General features: G+C 34.2%; 1 long non-coding RNA gene across 8 annotated transcripts in view; it reads right to left on the bottom strand.

Moving 5' to 3' along the window:
* The window catches only part of LOC144283702 (uncharacterized), a 238583-nt gene that overhangs the window by 122144 nt on the left and 99020 nt on the right, over positions 1 to 17419 (bottom strand). For 7 of the 8 annotated variants that reach the window (XR_013352262.1, XR_013352258.1, XR_013352261.1 and 4 more), the window contains exon 3: positions 3133 to 3243. The exons of the other annotated variant lie outside the window; for it this stretch is intronic. This is a non-coding gene — a long non-coding RNA (uncharacterized LOC144283702). The remainder of the gene's footprint in view (positions 1 to 3132; positions 3244 to 17419) is intronic. 8 annotated transcript variants of the gene reach the window in all.

The raw sequence follows: 17419 nt of genomic DNA, 5'->3' as shown, positions 1-17419 counted from the left end.
TAGGGCAAAACTCTGCAAGGCCTGGAAAAGAGCAGGTGCCATGAAACTAGTAGCTGAAAAAAGACTTTGGAGATGATTTCACTGTGCCAGAGAGATACTGGTGTTCTTGTCTGGCAATAGTTTTAAAACTGGTGCATAACTTGATAATTTAGTTGAGATACCAGAAATATTTTATTTTAGGATATAGGGCCATGCCCTGGGAATAAAGGAAACATTCTAAAATGAAAGGCAAAACTGAACATTTCTGCATTAATGAAGTCCAGTTAAGCCTTGATGGGATCCTGGTGATATGCCAGAAATGTAACTGACCGCCTGAACAAAAGACAACATTTTTTTTGGAAGAAGATAACATAATCCAGAACCACTGCAATAAATCATTTGAAGTATCTAGCATAATATAAAAAAGAACAAATTATATGTGTGAAGCAATAGAAAAGTATAATGCATAAAAAGGAAACAAAAGATAGAAACATCAACAAATGACCCAAATTTTGCATTTACCAGTTAAGTACATTAAAATAATATATTAAAGGATTTCATGTAAGGATGGGCAGAAATGGTAAAGAGAGAAATGCAGGGAAGAAATGGATTCTCTAAAAGAAAAGCAAATATAGAAATGGAAATTTCTATATCTGAAATTAAGAATTCATTGGAAGCATTTAACAGCACACTGGAAAAGAGAAACAAAAAACAGGGAAATAAAACAAAGAAACAAAAAACATTAAGAGGATAAGGTCCAAAAAAATTTCTAAATCAAGATCCAAAGAAATAATAGAATATGAGAAAAGTAAGAGCAAAAGAAATAATAGATGTTTTTACAAAATTGTTAACACAAGTGTTCACAACTAAAAATTTTATAGTCATATTGTAAAACTTCTGGAAAACTTGAAAAATAATGAGAAATAAGAAACAAAGAAAAATTATTCAGATGAAAGTTGATTCCCCAAGGTTATCAATGGTATTCAGATAATAATCAGAATACTGTAGAAAATAGAAAGTCTCAGGCAACTACAATTGTGTATCAAGTAAAGCCACATTTAAAAAAATGGATGTAAGCAAAATTAATAATTTACAAACAATAGAACCTTGGTATGGAAAATACCTCAAGAATTTACTCTGACAAGCAACTGACTCCAGAAACATTTAAGAGAAAAAGAAGAGAAAAGAAATAATATACTAGTAAATGTGTAGGTATTTCTAAACAAGCATTTAGTGTACAAAAAGATCACTTGAATAATGTCTAATTTTTGTGGTTTAAAAATATATCAAATTCTGGAAATGCTAGTAGGTAAGTGGAGTGAGGGAAGTGTGACTGACATATGATCCTTTACATATTGAGCAGAAAGCAAACTTACAAGTTAAGGGAACTGTAAAACTAACAGTTCAGGTTAACATTTCAATGGTAACTATTTAAATAGAAATAAAATGTTTATTTTCCGTATGGTAAAAAAAAGGAATTAAGGGTCAGAATGTGAAAAAGTAAATCAGTTTGAAACTGTGCAGTAACTGTAAAAACACCCAGAGATACAGCATGTCAGATAGAAATCACAAAATACGATGAATATAAGTAATGACAATAGGAGTCACCATAAATATAAATGGATTTAACTCTCAATTTTAAAGACAGAAATTAAAAGACTGGGGAACACAGACCCACCCTGTCCAAGTATATGTTATTAGCAAGAGATATAATAAAGCCTAAAAGTAGAAAAAGGCTTAAAATAAAAACATAGAAAAATGTACCAGAAAAAGTTAATTATTAATTGTGCTTTAATATCTGTTTTATTTAATATTTATATTACCGTCCAGATTCCAAGACAAAAAACAATAGAAATTAGTATGTGTTCATATCATGGGAAAAGTTTTAATTCACTGGAAGGATATAGCTATTAGACTTTTTATGAACCTAATAAGGAAGTTTCAAATTAAAGTAAGTATCAGAAAATTGCAATAAGAAAGCGGAAAATCTATCATCATATTGGAACACTTTGATATATATCCCAGTAATTTAATGAGCAGCAATATATTTATTAAAGATACAGAAGATGTAAAAAATTAACATATGTGATCCAATTGATATACAGACTCTTCAGTCAACTATTAGGGAATGCATATTTTCCTTAAGCATGTGCAAATCAGTTATGAAATTGAGCATAAATCATGCATTAAAATATGAGCCAACAAATCCCAAAGAACAGATTTTTATACAGATTCAAGTATTTTTACCAAAATGCAATTGTTAGAAATCAAAAACCACAAAAAGAATAAAAAATAAACTTTCATAAATCTACATATCATATACTTTTCTAAATAAAATCTGAGTCCAGATGGAATCAAAATGGAAATTAAGCTACTATAATGAAAAAACTGCTTATCAAACTTGTGAGATGCTCATAAAGTAGTGGTTAGAGGGAAATTTGCCACCTAAGGTGCATATATTCAATAAGAAGAAAGACTAAACAAATAAACTAAGAATATGCCCTAAGCATTTTGAAAACGGGCACCGATATACCATACAGAGATAATAGGAAAATAAAGTAGTTTAAATTAATGACATAGAAAATCAAAATATAATAAGATTTTAAAACTCACAAAGTGTGGTTCTTAGAAAAGACTAATAAAATTGATAAAACTTGTAGTTTAATCAAGAAAAGATATAGTGCAAATAAAAATATTAGAATACAAAAAGATAGAACTTTAATAACAGTAGCCATTAAAATATTAAAAATAAACTTAGACAAATTGTATACTTTCCTAGAAAAAAGTAAATTATCAAGTCTGACTCAAGAAAAATAATTCCAAATAGCTCCTATAATCACAATCAGTAATTTAGAATTTTCTCACAAAGGAAATACGGATAGTTTTGAATGTGTATTACACTCTGTCCAACAATCAAGACAGTTCTAATCTTTTACAAACTCATCAAGAGGGAGTAGAGAAAGAGGAAATTCAAATTCTTTAATTCTAGCATAAATTTAATTCGCAAATCAGATGGAAAAGAAGTCCCAAATCTTAGTGATTGGAACAATAAAGATTTATTCTCTATTTTGTGGGTCAACAATCTCTGAGTTTGCTTACCTGCTAGGTTTTGGCTGGGAGTGTCCCTCAAGGCTGAAGTCACCTGAGACTTACCTGGAAGACTATCCATTTACAAATTCAGTCAAGTGGTTGTTGCAGGCAGAGACGACATTCTTTCTTGCTGCATGGCTCCCTTCATAGGGCTGTTCACAACGTAGCAGCTTCCTTCTCCCAAAAAGAGGTACCCGAGAGGGAAGTGTCCAGAACAGTAACCAAGAGGAAAGTCACAATACTTTTAGACATTACCGTTGAAGTGGTATCCCATTCCTTTTGCAGTCTTTTATTCATTGAAAGTGAGTAACTATGCCTACTCTACAAAGCAAAGGTTTACGCAGGCATGTGAATACTGGCAGGCCAGGATTCATAGGAAATTATTTTAAAGGCTGCCCACCATACCACATAAAGAATGTGAGGTCCCATAAGTTCATAAACAGAGATGCAAAAATCCTTAATGAAATAATTGTAACTAGATTGCATCAGTGTGTTAAACTAATACATCCTAATGAAACTGGGATTGGCGACTAATATAAAAGTAGTTTAAGTAACATTAGAATAAAAATATGGACTACTTTGTAATGTATTGTATTAACAGTATAAAAGTGGAAACAATGTTTAATTGAATAGATGTGGGGAAAAAAACCCAATGATAAAATATAACATCCACTAATAAGAAAAAGCAAATTAGATGAAGAGGGAACTTTCAAATCTCATAAACAATGTCAGTTCAGAGATTTACAGCAAACATTATATTCAGTGGGGAAGTAAAAGAATCATTACCTATAAAATTAAGAAAGAGACAAAGATAGCCATTTTCATGGTATTTATTCAGTAATTTCCTGGAAGACTTAGAGAACTCAGAAAGGAAAATAGCTAAAGAATATAAAGACAGCAATATAAGAAAAAATTAATATGGCAATATTATATGATTGTCCATATATACCTAAACTACTGACAGATTTTAGGTAAAAGTTCATTTTGTTGAATGTTAGGTAAATATAAATCTTGTATTTTTACACCAGAAATAACTAGCTAATATAATTAAAAATAAGATACTTACAACAAATAGAATACCACAAATATATAGGAATTATTTTTTAAAAAATATATATATGAGCCCTTAGCAAAAGTGTAGCTCTGATAAAAATTATAGAAAATTATCTGCATATAGGGACTGGTATTGCATACAAAAATAGAGCAACAAGAAAATAAGATTTTCTAGTAGAAGTTACAACAGATAATATATGAACATTTTCCTTTCTGTCTTCATTTATCTATTATTTCATAATATTAATATTTAGCACTATTGCTTAGTAAAATATATTTTTTTCATGTGGATAAAGTTTTTAAAAACCTATTCAGTCGAAGAGAAAAATCTGAGACATTTCAGTGAAAAACAATAACTGTTTTGACCGAATGTTTACTTAAAATATAATAATAATAAAACATTTAAAAAACTATGTTAGTTACAAATTTCTGAAGGGTCAAATCTTGTGCTACAAAACATCATTTGAGGACATTATTGCAACCCAGTGGCATTTAGGCTAAATTAAAATAATGCAGGTCACTTCTGTCTTGGTATTCAATTGCCATGCAAGTGTGTTCTTTTGTATGACAACTAAAAAAATAGAAAAAAAAATTGGATTTAATATTTTCCTACTCCGTACAACTAAAAAAGTCAATCACTTGTTCTGAAATAGTTTCCATATTTTGTGTTCTCTACTTTTCTTGTTGCCCTTGCTACATAGGCTATACTATGTTGTCACAGAGAAAAGCAAAAAAAGGCAGTGATGTTCTGTGAACTGAAATGGAAGAGATTTACACTGTTATTTGTTTGGAAGTGTGTGAACAAAATGATTTAGCTCTAAGGATTTGTGCAGAGATGTGTAACAGATTGACCTCACTTTGAAGGTGACAATTCAAGCTACTACAAAAAAAAAAAAAAAAAAAAAAGAAAAAAAAGAAGAAAGTGTAGTTTTAGAGTCATGATTACATTATATAGGAAATTAATTAATGGGATTAAATAAGGGATTAAATCTCTGAATCGATACTCTCTAAATTTTGATTCTTCCTTTTCTTTTTTTCTCTGTATGGATTTTTAAAACAACTTTATAAGTGAAAGATGGCAGTAATGTTCAAGCACAGATCTTAATGTATGTTAATGAAGCAGAAATGAGGATCTTCTCATGGACTCAGACATCTCTATAGAGGATTTTCTTGCAGGGGATTAATTCCAGTTATGTTCTCTTCACTTTGATAATAAATTAAGATTATATTATACTTCTCTTTGATTTTCCTTGCCATATTAAGATAATTATTATGATGCTAATTAGCAAATTGTGTGTTTGTTCACCAATTTATTTTGATTTTTTTTAAGTACAGGAAGAAATTAAGAGACATATGACATAATCACCATAATAGCGTAGCAAGCAGAAGAAAATGGATGAATGAATATGTATCTAGTTAAAATTATTTGGAAGGCAATTCTTTATTTTTTGAAGTAGAGGGTAATGATTTACCTATTCTTGGTGGAAAGTTCTATTAAAATGGGCAATACAGTAAACTCATCTGAAATTTGAAACTGAATTGACAATTACTATGACAAAGGTGAATTATTTTTTATTCTATGAAGGGTTTTTCTTGCATTGTTGACTCATTGACAATGAGGTTTGTTTGTGCTGACATTCCAGAAATTTCTAGCCTCGTTGCATGCAGAATGTGTCTGCACAAATTATTTATTCAAGTAGATTAGCCAAGTACGATATTAGTGGGTTTTTTTTAAAGATTATATTTATTTATTTGAGAGAGAGAGAGAGCAGAGAGAGGCAGAGGGAGAAAGAGAAGGGGGCTCCCAGCCGAGCCTGGAGCCCAATGTGGGGCTTGATCCCAGGACTGCAGGATCCATACCCAAGCTGAAGGCAGATGCTTTTACTGACTGAGCAACCCAGGTGCCCCACTATGTTAGTGTTTATGTACAAGAATAAAGCCATTAAAACTTCTTTAAAAGAAGATTTTGCTTATTTCACTAAGACTAAATTTGAAGAACAATGAAATTATATTCTTAACCTCTTTTCATGTCTACAAAGATACCTGGCATGTGCTACACATGCAATTACTAAAAATAAATAAATACATAAATGAACAAATGTCATCCAAGATCCATAAGTGGTTCTTCCTGTTTTTATTTATTTGCTGTGACATTAGCAGACCCATGTTTCATGTTGGTGGTGTGACAATCTTAGATTGGCGTTGGGGTAGAATGTGCTGAAAGGGAAGCAGAATCTCCAGGTGACCAGTCACACATTATAATGGGATAGCATAAAATGACACACAGAAATAAAACAAGGGTATTGGCAACCTGTCTGGCACATCATGTGCCAATTTTTTTTCCCTTTAGGAAGTCTATTTTTAGTGACTGTGCAGTCCAGTTGGTACTGGAGTTTGATTTGTGGCTGATGAAGGCAGCTCACGTCCGAGTGCCAACACAATCACCTGGAAGGGAAGGATATCTGTTATCATTTAGATCCATAACAAAATCTGATGTTTACACAAAGACCCTTGGCACAGGAGCACCAAGCCTTGAAGCCAAGCAACCTCTGCCATTAAATGGCTTAAAAGAGGAAGAAAAAATGGGATGATTTTATTCTTTGGTTTGGTTTGATCATGCTGTGAATAGATAGTAATTGATACTTCTAAAGCATAAATGGCCTCGTAGCTAGGGTTGAATTTAGGTTTTTGTTGTTGATATCAATTCTCCTGAGGAATTAGTCTTTAAAAATCATTTTCTTTTTTTTTTTTTTTTTCTTTTTTCCTTTCATATAGTAAGAGATTCTGGGCCTGGTCTCACAAACCCTCTTGTTTGGGTCTCCTCCATGAAAGACCCACACATGACTTATAACTCACATAAAGTCTGAATGGTCTTTTTTGGGAAAAAGATTACTGAGTGTTAAGAGTTGTCCGAATCTTTTTTTCTGGGAAACCTTAAGATTTTAAAGCTAGACCACTGCAAATGGAATTCCCATGGTTTTGTCAACATAGTTTTATTAACTTCTAGACTGGCTTGAAGAATGACCCTGCAAAATTCATGACCACCTGGAACCTGTTAAGGGGGTCTTATATGGAAATATAAATATTTGTTCTTAACAAATAATCAAGTTAAGATTAGTTTAGGCCCTAAATATAATTCATGTCCTTAGAAGAAGAAGGAAATCTGGACAGAGACGCTGACTGACACATGGAGGGAAAAGGCCATGTGAATATGGAGACACAGCTTGGAAAACCAAAAATTGCTGACAATCAACAGATGCTGTGAGAAGCAAAGGAGGAATTCTCCTCTGGAGTCCAGAGGGAGCATGGTCTTGCTGATATTTGATTTTACACTTCTAGCCTCCAGAACTGTAACACAGAGAATTTTGTTGTCTTAAGTCTTTATGTTTGTTGTAGGAAATAAATATAGGTTTGGGTACTGGGAAATTAGGTGCTACTGTAACAATTACCTGAAAATGTGCAAGTGGCTATATTCAGCTCAGAGATATTTTTCCTTTGCACAAAGAAAAAATGTTCTCTCGAAGGTTATGGGTAGAGACTGGAAATGTTTGGAAGCACATTATTATAAAACCTAAACCATCTCGAAGGGACTGTTGGCAGAAACATGGGAATTAATGGTAATTCTGGTGATGACTCAAAGAAATGAACATGCTGCCCAAAAGCTCCTACCATATCGTCATAACCAGAATGTTGCTAGAAACATGAACATTATTGGTGTTTCAGGGGAGATCTTTGATGGAAATGAGGAACATGCTATTAGAAACTGAAGTATAGGCTTTCCTTTGCCATAAAGCTGCAGAAAAATTATTATTTTTTGATGTTCAATACAAGGTAAAACTTATGAGTGATTAACTTGGATATTTAGTTGAGAATATTTCTAAGCCGGGTATGGGAGGTACAACCTGATTTCTCCTTGATGCTTAGGTACATTGTGAGAGGAAAGAGATAAATTGAGCAATGAAGTGTTAAGTATAAAGGAACCAGTACTTGATTATTTGGAAAATTCTAAGCCTATGCAGATAGCATGCGTTGGAATCAAGGCCAAGGATGTAGTTGAACAACCAATTACTAAGGTAATGGGCATGTGATTAGGCATGTGACTTCTAGATCCAACAACCTTCTCAGCAGAAGCCAGATAGAGATGAAGTTATTTAGAATGGTTCTGTGGAGAACCCTGCTGCCTAATGGCATAGAGCCCCTCAACACTAACAGAAGACAAACAAGGTTTTTGAGAATTTTATAGCAGCAGAAATACTGCAAGCTTAGACTGAAAGGGACAGAGGTGGGATGCACGTTTGTTGTTTTAAGCCACTGATTTTGTTTGATTTATTACAGCAGCCCAAGGAAACTAATATAACTTCTAAAAGAAAAAAAAAAATTCCATTGAACAGTTTTATACCTAGGGAAGGATATGATCTATAATGATCTATAATTTATGATATGATCTATAATGGAGGGGAGACGGCCAAGATTAGCTACATGGCCTCTCTGTCTTTTGAAAAGTATCTCTAGTGTCTTACACATTGAGACCAAGCAGAAAGGGTATGTATGTATCTATCTATATCCATATTGATTACAATCATTACATCCATATCTATGTACCCATGCTTATAATTATGTCTACATTTATCTCTCTCCATAAAAGAATAAATAATGTCATAGAAAAAGAAGAAAACAATCAAGAGAACAAAATATAAAGGAACTATAGAGGAAGATATAAACCAACAACCAAAGAGTTCAACAATACTCTATAAATCACAGGCGTAGTGGATTGACAATTTATATGCCTTTGGGTGCTATATGGGCAAATTAATTTGTGCAATGCTTATATATTAAACATATGAAGCTATTTTTCATTTATACAAAGAAATGTGTTTTCCCACAATTTTCTTAAAACTGTTATTTCAAAATGCTTTTTAGTTCCATCAAAATAAATTTTCCCACTTTTGACTGAGACATTGGTATAACTAAAGGGTCTTTGTACCAACTACTTAACTCTACCAATGCGGAGTAAAAGCAGCCATAGACAACACATGAAAAAACAAACATGGTTGTATTTTATTCATAGAAAAAAAAAGCAGCAAGCTGGATTTGACTCATGGACTCTAGTTTACAAATCTCTGATCTAGAGGACAGCAAAATTAATGCTTTTGTTCTCTATCAGAGAGATTGATAGTCATCTATGTGATATGGTATCTGCCATTAAACTCCAATTCTAGACTACACATATGTGGATTATGGTATTGTCCACTTTACTAGATAAGCTTCAGACCTTCTCAACCCTGATCTTTTTTACACACTGCTGACCAAATGTATAATTCTGAAATTTTCTTTCTTTTAAAAAATATTTATTTGTTTATTCATGAGAGACACAGAGAGAGGCAGAGACACAGGCAGAGGGAGAATCAGGCTCCATGCAGGGAGCCTGACATGGGACTCGATCCCTGGTCTCCAAGATCACGACCTGGGCTGAAGGTGGTGTTAAACTGCTGAACCACCTGGGGTGCCCAATTCTGAACATTTTCATTTCCTGTAAAAACATCTGCGTAGGATTTCCCACTAATAACAGAAAGAAGTTCAAACTTCTGCCTCCTGGCCTCCAGACTTCTTTAAAATTCTCTCTCCTTATGCCCTTTAATATAGTTTGTTAAACTAAAATAGGCCCTTTATGCAGTCCCCTTCTCTTTGGTTATTCTTTTCCTTCTAATTTGAATTGTCCATATTCACAGTGGCTGAAATGTCACTTTTCCTTTTTTCCTCTCTCTTTAGATATCTCTCCTGTTAGAACTCCCATAACATTGATTTCATTCATACTTTCTTATGGCATTTCATTATTATGTTCTGCTTGTATTCTTTGTATAACACATTATCTCTTTTTTTTATCATAAGATTTTTGAAGATAGGACTAGTGTTTGACTCGGTCTTTGACTCATCTTAACTTGTTTCCAAAGAGTCTCTCACTATGTGCCAAATATTTTTGCTTTGAATTAATGTACATGGGAAAACTGTGACATAGCTTTACTTAGAGGAGTGGAAGTCTATATTATTTTATTTATAGATTTACTCCGAATCATCCTGTTTTTCACAGAGCTTAAATCATTCTTCTTGAGGTCCTTTTTTCTTGCTCCAGCTATTTTACATATATGTAATACATATATATATATATATATATGTACACATATGTGTATTCTTTTATGTTCTTTAAAAGATATTTGATTAAGTATGAGGATTCTTAAGGAAGAATTTATCTGTTTAGGAAAAAGTGAGGGCATATTCAAGAACCAGAATGCTAAACACAGCATTAGCTTTTATCTTGACTCCTTTATTTACTTGCTGGCTGACCATGAAAGAATTCCTCAAATTCTTAATTTCAGACATTTAGTCTGTAAAAAGGAAATAATAAAAATAGCCACGTCATAGAGTTTCTGTTAGGACTAAGGGTTTAGCACAGAGGAGCCATATTGTTGGCACTTCAATTAATTTTTGAGGATTAGTATCATTAATCAATATAAGTGTTAGCCTTATATATAAAGAATGTTACATATAGTGTTGGGTTTGTATGCTCATCATTTGTCTCACTGTAATAGTTTTCACTTTTCAAACAACTCAAGCTAGATTTTCATTTCTATTGATTTCTATGCTCTGTGGCAACAGCTGTTAACATACTCCAGTAGTGCAACAGAAGCAAATAGCACATATGGTTCCTATGTGGTGTCGAGGACAGCTACTTCTAATTATGCTAATATGTACAGAAGCTATAGTTAACTGAGCAAGTTAAGCATAACACAAGTTGTAATAAGTCAGCATTACTATTTATATTGAGTAAAGTCATTTACACCAGAATGTAAGAAATATTTAAGAAATGAGAAATGATCAGAATCTATTTTCAACATAGAAACACCATAAATTTTCAGGTTTTGTGTGTATGTGTCTCTTTTCCTTTTAAAGTAAAACAGTATGATATGCTTCTCTGGCTACATCTTTTCGTAAATTGAAGAAAAAGTTACTAAATTCATATTTAACAGATTAGAGTTATCTTGCTTCATAAATATAAATCATCACTAAATAAAACATCATGGGCCACAGCAATAAAAATACAGTAAATGCTTAAGATCTGGAAAATTATTCCATTTTCCTGCTATACTTAGGCATTTAATAATTCTTTTTTTTAAAGCAAATAACACACACTTTCCATTCCAGATGTGAATCCTTTCAGAATTGGATTTTGATAGTTCAGTTAGTTTCTGGGTTATGAAGCCACTGCCTCTGTGGGAACTTAGTTTTGGAAGCTATAACATATGGTAAATCCACTAGTTGCTAATATAATCCACTAAACTATATTCTCAAAACCTGGAACATACTTACTCATGTAATATTTGAATATTTTAGTACTAGCTTAATATGTAGAAGCTTAATTATAAATCATATTCTTTACCATATCAAAGTAGAAGCTCCTCTAAACACAATATAGATATTTTGTAGATTATTCTCACCAAGAAGCAAAATTTAAATATTCAAGTTTTTAAAATACCATATGATTTCACTCATAAGTGAAATTTAAGGAACAAACAGATGAACACAGAAGAAGGAAAAAAAGAGAGAGAGAGAAGCAAACCATAAGAGACTCTTAAGGATAGAGAACAAACTGAAGGTTGATGAGAAGAAGTGGGTGGGGGATGGGCTAGATGGGTGATGGATATTAAAGAGGGCACTTGTGATGAGCACTGGATGTTACAGGTAAGTGATGAATCACTAAATTCTATACCTGAAACCAATTTTACCATATATATTAACTAACTAGAATTTAAATAAAACATTGAATTCTAAATAAATAAATAAATAGAATTTATTGCTCCTAAGCCAGCCAGGCAACAGATGCTGCTGTTATAATGCCTCAGGGTCTTCATTGGAGAAATATCTGGTTGAACACAAGGGCAAGACAGTAAATGACACAGTGAAATTGTAGGTCAAGCACCCTGAAGCTAGGTAGTATTCCAAAATTGAAGAGGTAGTGGCCTTTGTATTCCAACATCCAAAGGAACCATGTTAAATGATTGCAGGAGTGTGTTATGGACTGGTGTCAAATATACATATAGTAGCCTTCCTAAAGTCTGTAGTCTTATGAGTCTAGAGACCTCATGTCAAAAATAAATGCCTTCTGTTTCAGATATATTTTCTTTCAAGCCAGTAGAATGAAAAGCCACCTGATTATCTCTGTCATAAGTGGCTAGCCACTTAAATGGTTCTCAATATTTTTTAGTCAACTGGAAGGTCTGAATATCCTGCAGATTAAGTATCCAGTCTTGCAGAATCCTTACCACTTTTGTCACTTTCAGCTAGATTTTGTATTCTAGTGATCCTGATGAAACTCAATAAATGGAAGCTCAAAACAAGCGTGGAATAACTTGTGTGTGTATATAAATATATAAAGATGCAGGGAAAAAAAACACAAGATGTTACTCAGTAAAAATATTTGTGATTAATGTGAAAGAATCTATGGAAATTTAGCAAGATGTTTCAATTTGATATTAAAAATACATTGATGGGCGTCTGGCTGTCTCAGTCTGTATAGCATGTGATTCCCAATCTCAGAGTCATGAGTTTAAGCTCCACATTGGGCATAGAGCTTCATAAGAAAAAAAAAAAGAAAAGAAAGAAAGAAAGAAAGAAGAAAGAAAGAAAGAAAGAAAGAAAGAAAGAAAGAAAGAAAGAAAGAAAAGAAAAAGAAAAAAGGAAAAGACAATGTATAAAATAAGCCTACTTAAGGCATCATGTACTAAAGTAAAGATAATCATTCACCTTTACCTAAGAATCTCAGTGAATCGGAAACAGTTGGGGACATAAGCATTTGTGCTGCAGTATTGTTTGTTATAACTAAGATTTGAGTATTTATTCACATTGATAGAGAAAGAGGGAGCAGAGAGAGACCATGCAAGAGAGGGTGGAGAGAATTGTGCACAGAAGAAAAATATCTTTATAATCTAGACCAAAAGAATTATGACTGTCTTACAATAGTCACACTGATAGTAAGTAAGAGAAGAGAAGTGCTTAGAGATCAGTTATGACAGGTTACAGAGAGCCACACCTTTCATGGGTTTCAGTTTCCTCGCTTGCTTAGCCAAATCTATTAAACAATTTGAGCTTTGCTTTGTTAAGCTATAAAACTAGAATAATTTTAACTACCTCAAAGAATTATGATGAGAATTCAATGAAATAATAAATACTGGCTATTCTGGTATAATTTTTAAAATATTTTTTTTTATTTATCTGGCAGAGAGAGGGGGAGCGATTGGGGGGGGTAGAGGGAGAGAGAGAAGCTGACTCCCCGCTGAGCAGGAAGCCTGACATGGGACTGGATCCAAGGACCCCTGGATCATGACCTGAGCCGAAGGCAGATGCTTAACTGACTGTGCCACCCAGGCACCCTGTTGTGGTATAATTAACAGAGTAGGTGGCATAGAATAGATGCTGTTTAATGCTGGTGTGTCTTTTTTTTTTTTTTTTTTTTTGGCTAGCTTATATAATAATCCTACCGTTAATGTAGCAGACCTGTGAATTGTCTTTTCAGAATGCTTCTTCCTATATGTCTGGTCATCAGCTGAATGAAACCTCAGTCTCTTTCACAGAATAGTAGCAGAAAGTCAGTGCTCTCATCATGGAATGTTACCACTTAAAGATGCATTTTTTTTATTTATAATGTCATTTTATGAGGTTAATCTTATGCTGATAATGTATACAAGTCTTCTGGACTTCTAATTTTTGTCTCCTCTTCAATTGGTTGTTTTTAAAAAAGTTACATGTGGGTCATGCTTATCATTGTGAAAATATATTTTAAAAATGTGTCCTACATCTTAGCAATGGGTGGATCTTGCATGATATTGCTCTGGACTTTCTTCCCAGTTGACCTGAATATTATTCCTTTTACATAGAGATTCAAACCTCACCATAATGAAGCTCATGGATTTCATCTGTGTATAAGATTATCACGAGACTTTGTTACTGTCCTGTTGAAATTTTGAAATACGCTATGTCTATGGTCCACTTGACCTGTCATCCTAAAGCATGAATCAATAAGGGACTTGATGTCAGTCTAGCATGTCTCATGCCAAAGCCATGACTTTCCAAATACTTCACAGGCTCTTCTTTAAATAATCCATTTGAAGATTGTATCTGGTTCCGGGTTCACTGGTCTGTATTTTTTCATCATTTTTGCCCTTTCAAAAATGGAAATACCATTACCCCATATATTTTCTTCCACAACTTTCCAGCTCGTTCACAGTTACTCAAAAATTACTACCAATGCTTTTACAATCTTACTACAACTTTTCTCAGTTGCCTGGTAGGATTGTTTCTATAGCTGAAGATTGAATTCACTGAAGAATATAATAAGTATTTTTTTTTACTATGTCCTCAATCATCTTTAGCTTCTGTTCAGATTATACATTAATCATACCTTTCCTAGGCTGAAATTCTGCTTTTGACAGAGGCAAGGGAAGTGAAATTCAGCTTTTATAACTCTCTCTGTCTGCTAAATTTACTATTTCAAGCTGCGAATATATCCTTTCTTTGTTCTTCTTACTTTAGTGTAATTAGCAACTTCTCACCACCCCCTCCCTTTTTCTACCTTCTCATTTTTATAAGACTCAAGGCATTCTGGGTAGGCACACCTGACCCTGAATACATCACACTTCCCTTCACCAAGGAATCAATCTTTATGCATAAATAAAGGTGTTTGGCATCTAACTTTAACTATAATCTACGCTCACATACTTGTTGCCTGAAAGTTACTGGTGATGTTGGTTTCACTCTGTGTGGAAAAAAAAAATATTATTTAGACTTCTGTAAATATGTTTTGAACGGGTCATTCTAAAAGGACTTGTGCATTTACACTTTGGCATTTAGAGTCTCCTCAGACAAACTGTTATGACAGTAAGCCTAAAAATAATTCTAAGAATTCTGAAAGTAAAAATAAATAACCCGTCTTAAATAGTGTTTCCTGGGAAACAGACACTGACATGGAGATTGGCCGACCCATGGTTTATTAGGGCTTACTTTCAGGATCAATGCCTATTATGGAGTGAGGGAAGAAAGACTGAAATTAGTGGAGGTCCTTAAGCTATGCAGGAAGCTCTGAATTTGAGAGGTCTTTATACTATGCAAGGTGGTCCATATTTCAAACCTCTGCATTGACCTGAAACAAAAGAGGACTTCCCCTGATGAGATAACCTCAAACAAGACACTTGTATTTGGTCCAGGGCAGTTTTTGAATGATGAATGCCTAACTGTTAAGGGGTATCTGGAAAAAAAAATAATGCCACATCTACCGCAATTCACTTCTCGTGCCACTAAGATCCATTTGCCTCATATAATAAATAGAGCCCATCTTTGAGCAGATTCTCAGGAATTCTGATGAGTCTTTAATTCCTGGGGAAACTTATAGGAAAAAGGTTAATGGAACAAACTATAAGCAGTTGTCTTACTGCAGTTGGTCTTAGGATTGCGGCTGATACTTATCATCTCTCTCCTCTACTACTCATTTTAGAGTCTCCTTATCTTTGTTTAGAATCTGATGGTATAGGTGCCTTGCTTGGTAAGCCCTCATCCCTGCATTCTTATCATCATGCCTTTCTCATGTTATATCTTTTATATTTGCTAATTTATGGTAAAATCTGGGCACGGGAATACCCACAGGTGCACCTATGGATGGCAAATGTATTTTTTCTTGGTCCCAGCATAATGGGAGCCTACTTTCCCCTGACACTTCAGGTCACAGAGAATCAATTTCAACTCAGACCCCGCATCTAACAGTCCTGAAATGTCAGAGTATTCTCTACTCCCCACCTCTGCTCCGGGAACAGTTATGTGAATAAATAACTACAGGTCCCATTGGGGAAGGAATATAGAATTACTACCTTATATGTTTGCTGCAATGTTGCGGGGTCCTTGTTCTTAGAGAATCTTATCTCTCAGTGAGTGAAATCCAAGTCTGAAAATTGAATCAGGGTCTTTGGGGATCAGCTGCTCTAAGCAACTGGTTATTCAACCTTGATTTCTTTTTATTTATAGATTAACACCTTTGTTGTTCATCTATATTGTTCCAAGGTTGCTGTGCTGGTTTTTTTTTTTTTTTCAAGCACAAGATCTAATTGACTTTATTAAGTGATTCATGAGTGGGACAGCATCTTATCTAGCAGGTAGAGAGGTATTCCCTGCTGTGTTCTATTAATCATGCCCATAACTGTGTCTCAGACTACCTTAGCTTCCATCTGACCCGGCTACTCATGCAATAATTGTTCCCATTTATTATGCCTCTACTTGGCTTCTATTATTAGGGGTCTCAGTTCTGTAACAGCATCTCTTACCCTTATTTCTAACCTATAGAGCACAGTCCCTATTGAGAGTCTCACCAAAGTGTTCTCTCCAGAGCATTCCTTATTTCTTTGGTAAATGGAGTATCCTCTGGATTCCCTTAAGGATAGTCGTCAACTGTGTATCTATTCCAGCACTCCAGCTTCTCTGAGCCTATGTTCTCTCCTTCCACTCTCTACTGTGGCAGTTCTGGCATTTCTACTTCACATGGTGTGGGTTATCAGACACTACTTGCTTCCAAGAGCCATCCTAGTTGTGTATTATTAGCACTGTGTCCTGGGGCCCTATTTGTGGTGTTAACTCCTAAATCCTGGGAGAGTGCCTGTATTGATAAATTCTTATTTATCCAACTACATATTCTGCTCTTCTTAATCCAGCACCCTTAGGATCCATTCCCAATTACATTCATGCTACTCTTGCTGGTACATGTTCTGCAGTCCCTTTAGGTTATAATACCTTTTCTTCCTTAGCAGACCTGACATTTTTCTGACCAAACTATATTTGCACTTAATTCCAGTTATTGGTCTAATGCCCAGGAGGAAAGATGAGGATGGAATCTGAGGGGATGGTGGCATGTTGTGTGGTGAGGGGCCTTGCTTCATCTTCATGGAAAGAGAAGATAACTAGTTTAAACAAGAGAAGTGAGTCTGTCGTGTAAGCCCTGAGGGTTCAAAAAGACTTAAGATTTCAAAAAATGTTGAGTATGGCAATATTAATGGTTCTATTCCAAGTCTCAGGGTCTTATTCCTTCCTGATAAGGACTCTGATATTAATTTATTAGCTCCACTACCCTTATAATAACATCTTGGGCAAGATCTTTAATTTTCGGGCTGTCCGGGTGGCTCAGTGGTTTAGCACTGCCTTCGGCCCAGGGCGTGATCCTGGAGACCAGGGATCGAGTCCCACGTTGGGCTCCTGCATGGTGCCT

The sequence above is a fragment of the Canis aureus genome, chromosome 14 (genome assembly GCF_053574225.1).
Source record: "Canis aureus isolate CA01 chromosome 14, VMU_Caureus_v.1.0, whole genome shotgun sequence".
Lineage (NCBI taxonomy): Eukaryota > Metazoa > Chordata > Mammalia > Carnivora > Canidae > Canis > Canis aureus.
Note: the sequence above shows the minus strand (reverse complement) of the source record. Positions and strands in the feature narration are given on the sequence as shown.